General features: G+C 48.6%; 1 long non-coding RNA gene across 1 annotated transcript; it reads left to right on the plus strand.

Moving 5' to 3' along the window:
- Position 1: 1 nt before the first annotated feature.
- LOC141582150 (uncharacterized) lies at positions 2-7,256 on the plus strand. Its single transcript, XR_012514989.1, has 3 exons — positions 2-878; positions 1,269-1,497; positions 3,070-7,256. It is a non-coding gene; the product is annotated as an uncharacterized LOC141582150 (long non-coding RNA).
- Positions 7,257-10,631: the final 3,375 nt, after the last annotated feature.

Below are 10,631 nucleotides of genomic sequence, written 5' to 3' on the forward strand. Positions count from 1 at the left end.
GGCCCCTGTCCCCTTTTCATCCTGCAAGCTTCCAGATCATAATTTTATCATCTGTCTTTTGTCTCCTTGGTTCATGCTCTCAGGCTCCACAATACAATTGTGAAGTGAAGTGGCCTTTGGGGATACAGAGAGGAAGGAGGACAGAGAGAGGTGGGGCTCTCCTGTTTCTTCTCAGTGTCCAGGGTGCTTTGGGCTCCAGGTGGGCCTCAGGAGCCGGTATCTGGAAGCTTAGAGGGTTACTGAGAGAAGGGACTATTTCTGGATCAGAGGAGAGAGAGCTGCTGAGGCTGGTTGGGAGGGTATTAATAGAGCCAACCTTGGAGAGCAGGGATGTTCATATCCCTGGAACCTGCCCCCGCGTAGAAGTTTCTAAAGATAGATCAGCGTGGCATCTGGTATGAGACAAGGTACACTAATTCCTTTTAAATCCACCAAGAACTTTCTCCTAATAAATGCCAGCCTATTTTCTCAGTGCTACTTCTTCCCTCCCCTCTCAGCATCCGCCCTGTCCTGTCAGTATCTTGGTCACTGGTAGGTAATAGATCACTTCCAGGGGCACTGAGGGAGCAAGCCAGGGAGCGACTTGTTTAGGGTGACCCAGCGTCTCTGTGATGGCCCCCAACCAAGGGCTAGAATTAGCAGCGGGTGGAAGAAGGGGGAAGCCAACTCATGTTTTTGAAAGCCTGTCATATGCCAGCACTGTACTAGGTGACTTATGCACCGTGTCAGTTAATCCGTGCACCACCTCTGTGAGGTTGGTGTTATAATGCCCGTTTTACAGATGAAGAAATGAACACTCATGGCTTGTCTAAGACTGCTCTAAAATGATGGAGATAAGATGCTACTCACCCAGCTCAGCCTAAGGGACTGGGAGAAAGGTAGGAGAATGGTGGTATTTATTCCCAAATTTCAGATATGCATTTAGAACCATTATCCGAAAAGCTAATGGGTGTTAAGATATTTGGTGCCTGCTGTTACTGCTTTTCTCACTCACCTTTGCCATGAAATAATAATTTCTATAAATCAGGCACAGCTTCTGGGGTGTGGGGACAGATGCATTTCTTACCCCAAATGCAGCCCCTTCTTAGCCATCCTATGAAATGCTCCTCCCACTACCTATCCATCACCTTGGCTGAATGAGGAATTGCTTGTTGAGCACCTAGCATGTGTTGGCCACCATCTCCATCTCATGGGATAGAAGCATTGTTCTATCTCATCTTACCACCAAGGCAACTCCATGAGATCAGTGTTTTCTCCTCTGTTCGCAGATGAAACTTGGGCTTGGAGAATTAAGTAAGTTGCTCAGTGCCCCACCGATAGTAAGATCAAGCTGAGATCACACCCTGTGGAAACATGTGTGCTGGTAGCACCTATCGACTTCCTGGCTCTGGCTGCATCTGGACGCAGTGATCAAATCCAATGGCAGCCTGTTTGCTCTGGTGTTTTCACTGCTTCTCCATCGACTGTTCTACATCCAACACATCGCCTGTGCAGTAGGTAATGGGATTTGATGGTTAAGGTGACCTCAGCTCCATCAAGCCACAGGCCATTCGCCCCATCCCAGAGCACACACTGCTTCTGGCTCAGGCTTGTAGGGACATCGTGGTCCTCAGTGTTGGAACGTGAATGGGGTGGCCAGGGCTGCTGGAGGCCTGCTCCTCTCCAAGCCTGCAGAGCTCCTCTTGAGGCCTTAGCAACTCTACCTCCAGGCCCCGGTGGGCAGATCCTGGCACTTTTCCTGGGAACGTAGGAGCAAGAGATCAGGGTGGCAAAACCAGCTCATGAGAAAGGGAACTCATAGTCTGCAGCGTCCCAGCCGAGAACCTTCCAACCTGTCCTTTCTGATAAATTTAGCTCTATTCATCAGTAAGGACCTGAGTCCTCTTTCTTCTGGAAAACTAATTTCTTTCTTTCTCAACCTACCAGTGCACTTGTTGTGTGCTCTACACACTCTGGAACTATATGACCTTTAGAGTACACAATCCAACCTCCTCCCAATTCTGGAATTCCTTCTCCATCTTCCCCACTGCATTCATCCTCTGCTTGGTTCCTTAACCTTCAAAGAAGCCCATTCCTTGATGAGATAGCTCTAAGCATTTGAAAATTTTTCCTCTTTTTGGGCAAAAATATGTCTCTGGACTTTGTTCATGAGAAATCTTCAGATCTTTAAAGAGAACCACCAGGGCTCCTTGGGGTCTCCCCCTCTCCAAACAAAACCTGAGGAACCTCAAGTAACATGGTCTCTAGACCTTTCACCATCCTGAGAATGGCTTCTTCATGTCCCTGTAAGTGTTTCCCAGACCTTAATATAAATCACAGTTGACTGGGGTGCTTGGTAAAAATACTGATTTTAGGGGCCTCATCCTGGAGGGAGGTGGGGAACGTGTGTGCTTTTTCAGCAAGTGGAGAAAGCAAACCCCAAACAGTGTGTTTCTTAGATGCTGTTCCTTCGGAAGACAGTACCAAATGGGGCTGTTTGCAGTTGTATTAGGGAATGTATGTTCAAAAGGTTTAAATGACATCATTTTAGCAGTAAGTCATAGAACACTAGGATGGTCTCCATCACCCTTGAAAAAATGACCAAGGCTCATTAAAATCAAATTCAAGCTAGAAAACATACAAATTAACCAACCATAGTTTTAAAACACTTTTCTTGCTAACACGTTACATCTGCTATGCTGGAGGCTTGGAATTACCAGATGAGGCATGTGCAGAATTACAGTGATCTGCCCCACAGCCCAGGCTGAGATCTAAATGAAGACCCCTGCAAAGCTACCCAAAGGTCAGGTAGCATGGCAGGAGACATCCTGGCCTGCGGAGAAGCAGGTGGCAGGGGGATTTGGGAGCCCCACCTGGGGCTGCCTGCATTTATGTACAGGTCACAATTAACCCTCAGAGCAGCACTGAGAGGGAGTTATTATTCCCATTCTATAAGGGAGGAAACTGGGGCTTAGTAAGATTAAGGCACTCAGGTACAGCAGGTCTTGCAGTAAACGTTCCAAACACGTTTCCTTCCACCACAATGCATTGTTATTCATTATCTTTTTGTTTTGTGTATGACAATCCTAGGTCTCCAGGAAATTGTGTGATCACGAGGATTAGACCATGCCTCTGACCCCTCCTACCCTCACCGTACCCCACAAGCCAGTGGCACTCAGGAAAGTGTGCTGAAGTGAATTGCACTGGTTCCTAGCACTGTGCGGTTCACTAGGGTGTATGGAAAGAGAAAGTGAGGATGATGCTTTATGACTCCTCTTGCTGTTTCTGGCTACAAATACCTGCCCCCTGGCCAGCTGCCCCTGCCTATTCCTCAAAGATCTTCAGGGAAGGGTCTCTAAAGAAAGGTGCTAGATAATGTACCAGCATTATTATAATTGTTATTAAAAGCCACTCGTTTTACTGGGGCCCCATTGTTACTCAGAAAGAGTCTCTCAACCTAGCCCTGGCTTTCTACCTTCAACTCCTTCATATCCCAAAGTCCTTTGCTTGTGGAAATGAGTCAGATGGTTGAGCTTTTGCACAGGATCATGATCAAACTTTACGTTAGGAAGCAGATTTAGCAGTCAGCTCTATTTTCCTTTGTGTGGAGTTTCTTATCTTGTCTGTGTCCTCAAGTGTCACCGCTGTGACCACTCTAGTCATGTGTTTGCTATGATGTGGAGAAGAAAACGGATGATAGGAGAGAGTCCCATGGTTTTCCATCTGCCCCAGCAGAGCTAGGGGTAGAACCTGCCATACAACTGTCGCCGTGGTCCCAGTGGAGCAACACAGGCCTCGGTAGGGGTGAGCCCAGCTTCAGGAAGTTATGTCTTGCAATTGAAGGAGGATGGGCAGGGGTCAGGGGCTCTGAAAACCTAACAGTCTAGAGCAGTGTTTCCCAGACCCTAGCAAAAATCACAGTTGACTGGGGTGCTTGGTAAAAGTACTGATTTTAGGGGCCTCATCTTAGAAATCCTGCTAATGACAAGAACATATGCTGTGTGCTGCTTGCTACACCAAGAATGATGCTAAGAGCATCACAGGTACCAACTCACTTGGTCTTCACAACCACCCCCATTGAGCAAGCACTCCTCTTTCCATCGTCCATGTGAAGATACTTGAGGATACGAAGAGATACGCCATGTTAGGAGGCAGAGAGGACTCGAAAAGTCCCTGTTCTTCCCTCTCTTCCTGGGCTGGAGGTTTGCGAAGGGCCTTGGAAGCTGCATCTTCTAAGCTAGTGCAGGCAGTCTAGAGAGTCTGGAGCATCTGCGCACTGAGGCTGGGGATACTCATCACAGCCCACTTGCCCTGACATACCAGAGAGGTGTCCGTTTAGAGATTTAACCTCCTCTGTACAGTACCCCAGGGACCCCGATCTCCTTGGGATCCTAACCTTCTCAGTGACACAGTAGAGGCTGCAGAGAAGAGCGAATTCAGAGGGTCACGCTGGGTTAGTTTGACGGGCGTCGCCCACACTCGGCACTGTGGGAAGACCACCATCATCTTTGTCTGCACCAGCAAACTTCGGATGAGCCACGGAGCTCTGAGCTCCACTGGACGCTGTGGACACAGAAAGGATGAGACTGGGTCCTTGAGTTTATGTGGGGGCGTCAGGGGATGCTCAGTAATGAAACCCACTCAAGTCTTTTGTCTCAAGCGGCAGAAATGCTCAGGCCTGGCCTGTGAAGTCTATTCTTTGTCTTTTAACCCCTGTGGTCTCATAGCCTCCAACTCCTTGATTCATGCCTTGTATGTTAGTCTGGGTTTTCTCAACTGTTAGTCTTTTGGATGTCATCTTAAAGAGACTTTTTATGATATGAGTACCACCTGCACAATTATTAACTGAATGTATTTAAAACTGACTTATGCTTTTTTACTTACAATTCTTTTAAAAGGAAATTTTTGTGTTATATATATTTTTTCTAGTGTACAGAACAATGATTCTCAAGCATAGAATCCAGCCAGGGGTGAAATCTTATGACTCGAATGTCCCTATAACCCCACTGGAACAAAGGGAACAAAGGGAAGGTTCACCAGAGTGGGATCCCAATGGAGGGAAATTGGAATTGAAGGAGAGAAGGAGGAGCATCCTGGTACCAGCCAGATTCATCTCAAGTCCATGTTCCATGCTTTCCAAAACACTGCCCTGGCCATGCTCCCCAGCCTGTGCTTTCTGAAACAAGCTATGCCATTCTGCTCCTCTGAGTGTTCACTCACCCTGTTTGCTCCTCCTGGAGGTCCTTACCCGTGCAAGAGACTGGGAGAAAAGAGCATCATTGTCCATGGTACCACCCCTTCCCAACAGCACTTCTCTCCACCTGCCTTTCTCCTGCTCACGTGCGTTTTCTCATTCTGCCTAAAGGACGCCCACTCTTCTTTGAGGTTTTGCTCCATTGCGGACTCCTAGTGATGCGATTCTGGTCACACCCAGGCAGATTTGCTCTGCCTGCCCCAGTCCCACAGCAGTTTGTGCATCTGTCCATACTCTGTTAGGAAGCAGGGACTGGACAGAGACGCTTGTGGGCATCTCTGTATTTCCAGTACCTAGCAGAGCTGATTTTTTTAAATGATGATTTTGGAATGGTCATCATGTGCCACAGTTCGTGTTAAGAGCTTTAGGTATATTACCTCATGCAATCCTGCAGCAACATTTATCCTCATTTTACAGGTAAGGAAATCGAAGTGCAGAGAGTTTAAAGTTGCCTGACATCATACAGAAAGTACAGAGTGGAGATTCACATCCAGGTCTGTTGGATTTCAGGGCCTCTCTGTACATCTTAACACTGCACCATTCAGCCATGGTCATTGGAGGACAACATATGTTTGGAGTATAAATAAATGGTACAAATGAATGAATGAGTGAGTGAGTGAAAGAACATAGAATGGTGTTTGCTGGGGCTATACATGTCCAGCCTGAGCTGGCCCGGATTCATTCGGCGGGAGGTGATTGTAAAATGTGTTGAGAATGAATAACATCATGCTCTCGTTTTGGAATACCAAGAAAAAAGCCCAGAATTTGTGGGCCAGTGGAAGTGAGAAAGGAACCAACACTGAAGATGGCGTTTTGCTTCTTGTACCTCGGCTGCCTTAATCCAAAGGATTAACTTCTTGAGAGCAGGGCCTGCTTTGCATCCTCAGTTTATAATCCTGCTCCTGGCAAAAAGTGGGTGGTCAGTGGATGCCCATGCAATTCAACCATTAAATCAGCCTATTCCTTTTATTTATTGGTTCATGGTAGGCCTGGGTCAGTGCTTGGTTTCACTGTCTGCTTCTGCACAGGGCTTCATGCTGCTAGCACTCAATGGAGAAACATGGGCCCCGGCACAGTAGACCCTATGATTCGCAAGTATAGGATCCTGCCAGGGGCCAAATCCTGCCACTCAAATGTCCCTGTAACCCCAGTGGAATGAAGGGAACAAAGGGAGGGGTCGCCAGAGTGGGATCCCAATGGAAGGAAATTGGAATTGAAGGAGAGAAGGAGGGGCGTCCAGCCAGATTCATCTCAAGTCCACGTTCCATGCTCTCCCCATTCTGGGCCTTGGTTCCCTCTACTATATAAACTCTAACTCGAGAGACTGGATTCTTGGAAGTCCTTCCTGATGTGACATTTGCCAGCCTAGGATCCAGCCAGAAGTGAGGCTTGCAGACCCGGCTCCCTGAGACACAATTGCAGGTCTTCCTGAATGGGGCTGGGGCCATTAAAAACACTGTCCCCATGCCCCCTGCCTCCAGCAGGTTACTCCTGGCACAGCTGGGAAAGTGAGCTGCTGCTTCTGCTCAGACAGCAGGCCTTGGAAATTATTCAGGAATAACAAACAGGCCAGAAACATTTGCATACGGAATCACGCAGAACAATACATGTTATTTAAACCATCTCTGGTTGGCAACAGAAGCAAAAAGCAGCTGAGATGAATCTGCAATGCAAATCCGCCTTATTTGGAGCAGAGCCTCAGCTTGTTTTGGGGGTGGGGGCGCTGCAAGAGGCCGGGAGAAGAGAAGGCATCATTGTTTCTATGTACCCCCCTTCCCAACAACACTTTTCTCTGGCTGCCTTTCTCCTGCTCACGTACATTTTCTCATTTCTCTCCTTCCCTCCCTTCTTCAGAGATTAATGGAAACAATTTGTCTTCTAATGTGACTGCAGCTTATGAATTCTTTGTCTCACTCTAATCCTTTAAATTATCCACATAATAAAATATGTATCCAGTGATTTCAGGTCATAATTTGATCTTCTAGGGAGAGTGGGGAGGGGGAGGTGAGCTGAATCGAGCCCTTCTCACAGTTTCTCTGCATTTGTCTTTATTTGTCATCGTTTCTGCTTAATGATCTTCCCCTTTCCTCCTCTGGCTCTTGTGCTCACGACACTTCCTTAGTGTGCCTGGGGCCTTGGGGTATGGGAAGGGCTCCTTGCAGAACCTGGGAGGCGAGAGGCAGCTCCCCACCCCGGGGATGGGGCCATTCTCCTGCTCCCCATTCTGACCTGCTCCACGAGGCATGGTAGCTTCCTTCCTGATTGATTCCACCTCTGCATGGGCAACCAATTCTGGAGCACTAGGCTGAAGGCTGCTCCAACTGCCTAAGCTCCAAAGGGGCCTTTAAACCCCCTGGGCTCCTTCTGTAGGTATTAAGGGGATAATAATTCAATATTCACTAATCTGGATGTCACCCATCATCTGCAAGACACCCCACCAATACTCCAAGATTCTCAGTGCTGGCTGCCCTCAGTCAGTTAGGGGTTGACTTTCCTACTGCCTTTCTGCAGAGAGGTGCTCCAGGAACTGCCAACCCTGGTGGGCCGTGCACGAAGCCCGCCCTCCCTGAAGCCCTCCCTGAAGTCCATATGGAGAATGAACAAGGCCCCCCTCAGGGCGACGGTGTACAATATGCATTTGTGACTCGCACGAGGTGCTGAGCCAAGGCAGGAGAGAGAAGGGCTGAAGCACATACTGAACCATGGGCCTTCTGGCCTCACCTGCCTGGGGGGAAGCCTTGTTACAGTTTGCACAGTAGCATTTTATAATTTGCACAAAAGTTTGCCTTTGCCCTCGTCGCTACTCTGATTGCAGGTTGTGTCCTGGGCCCCAAAGTCGCCTTGCCTATGTTCCTGTGACTCAGGACATCCTGGTGAAAACTGCTGCTTCAGTATCCCCTCTCGGGCCTCGTGCGGAGAGTATAGAACACACACTTGCCCACCAAACAGGCGGTGATCAGGATGAACACCTGAGACGGAGCAGCTCTGCCCCACCCTTCCCACTGCGCACAGCACTTTCCTCGGTCTCTAGCAACTCCTCTATCTGAGGAAAACTGCTCCTTCAGTATCCACTCTCGGGCCTCGTGCGGAGGGTATAGGACGCACACTTGCCCACCAAACAGGCGGTGATCAGGACGAACACCTGAGACAGCAGCTCTGCCCCGCCCCTGCTTCCCACTGCGCAGAGCCCTTTCCTCGGTCTCTAGCAACTCTTCTATCTGAACCAACAGCCGGCACTTCATCTCACCGTAAACAGAAACTCTCCTGTCACAGAGGTAGGATACTGTCCAGCTTTGTACCCGGAGGAACCTATAAAATGAAACCCCATTGATGGGTCCGGGAGACCCAGGTGCACCTGGTGCATGGGAGAAGCAGCTGAGGGCAGTGCAAGGAGCTTGGTGTTCTTCAGGGTGGTCTAAAAGGTCTTGGAGGGTGACAGGAATGGAAGAGTGGGCTGCAGGGGCCCAGTGGGTGACCGCAGGCATGTCTGTGGACTGAAAGTGACAACTAGGAAGTGAATGGGTAATAGCCCAGGTATAAGAGGAGGCCAGGACGGAGTCCAGCCCTGACTGTTTTATCTGCAGGTTTGAAATACAGAACCAGGAAGTGGCGTCTTTGTGTAACTCATTGGAAGGCAAAGCCTGCCCTGAACCGAGGCTATTTATAGTCTGTTATTTATCCCGCTTGGTGTGAATATTCATGCTTCTCTCTGCAGAGGTATTAAGGTGCCTGATTGCAGGGAGTTGCCCAGTAAGGGCTGGGATGGGACATACTACAGGGGGTAAGCATCACATCATTCTTCTAAAATCGAACTCTTCCAAATTCCAAGACACATTGGGCCCCCAGGCTCTGGATGAGGAGCTGTGGGCCTGTGACATGTGGATGCACAGTGTGAGGGGCGGCCTTGAGGACAGAAAGGCAGGAAGGAGGAGCCTGACCCTGACTGGACCTGGGAATGAGGAAGAGGACAAGGGACAAAGGGGTGGAGGTGGGGGCGTGCTCCGTGTTTGTGACTGGAGGGTGGGGCAGGAGCGCTTTTTCACCTTTCTAGGAATGGTGATAAGTCCAGTTAGACATTTTCTATCAGAGATTATATTAGAAAGGGAGCTTGGACCGCACTCTCTCCGCCGAGAAAACAGGTGTACATTGCAGATGAGGCCTGGGCCAGGCCCCTGGAAGAGCTGCTGGGGTCATGACTGTTGGGTGACCTGTGGCTCAGGGGTTTGTGACTGCTGTCCCACCGTCCTGGCTGCAAGCCTGTCCTTGGACTCTCTGGTGTGGTGGGGCCATCCCGAAAGCGGGGCTTCAAGGAAAACCAATCAGTAGGTCAGGACAGCACAGCCCTCCAGATGGTTTGATCTCATGCCCTGAGAAACAGCTGGCAGAGGCAACCCAGGTGGGGTATCCAGCAGCATGGAAAGGAGGAAGGTACAGATTCTCTGGAGCTCACCAGGGCCCCCCAAAAGAACTCAAAGAGCTAAAAAGGGTGCACTGTGGAGGACAGGGAGCGGGGAGGGCATCAGAGAGAAGGACCCCAAATGAGGAGGCGGGGTGTGCAGTGGTTGGAGCCTGGACTGGACTCTGGTCTTGGCTGCACTCCTGGCTCCCTGCTGACTGGCTGTGTGGTTTGGGACAGAATGCTTGACTTCTCTGTGTTTCATCCTCTGGAATGGAGATACCAAGAGTCCTAACCTTATAGGGCTGTCCAGGAAGAGGACAGGAATTAGTATTTGTTAATGCATATAAAGGTGCTGGGAACGTATTATATTCTATAAAAATGAAGAGCCAAGCCATAAAAAGGAAGGAGTTCTGCTACATGTTACAACATGGATGAACACTGAAAACGTTATCCTAAGTGAAATAAGCTAGAGACAAAACGACAAATACGACTCCATTTATGAAATACCTAGGACAGCAAATGTACAGAGACAAAGTAAATTCTATGACTAGGTTACCAAGAACTCGAGGAAGGAGGAATGGGGAGTTATGGCTTAATGGATGCAGAGTTTCTGCTTAGGGTGGTGAAAAGTTTTGGCATAGATAGTGGTGATGGTTATACAACATTGTGAATGTGATTAATGCCACTGAATTGTGTACTTCAAAAGGTTAAAATGACAAATTTTATGTTGTATATATTTTAACACAATTTTAAAAAGTGAGAATGTAATATACCAAAACCCATTGAATTATATGCTTTCAGTGGATGAATTATATTGCAATACACTGTTACCAAAAAGAAAAGGAAGAGAGGAGAGAAAGGGTCTGGTGAGGAGGGTTAGAGAACCCTCCCCTGAGTACCTGTCTTCCTTTACACCTGTTTCAGCTTCTATGTGTTTTTATCTTTGAAAGTGGCCTTACACTTTATCCTCAGGCAACCCATGTGAGGTGGGCGTTGAGA

This window comes from Saimiri boliviensis, chromosome 19, assembly GCF_048565385.1.
Source record: "Saimiri boliviensis isolate mSaiBol1 chromosome 19, mSaiBol1.pri, whole genome shotgun sequence".
Classification (NCBI taxonomy): Eukaryota; Metazoa; Chordata; class Mammalia; order Primates; family Cebidae; genus Saimiri; species Saimiri boliviensis.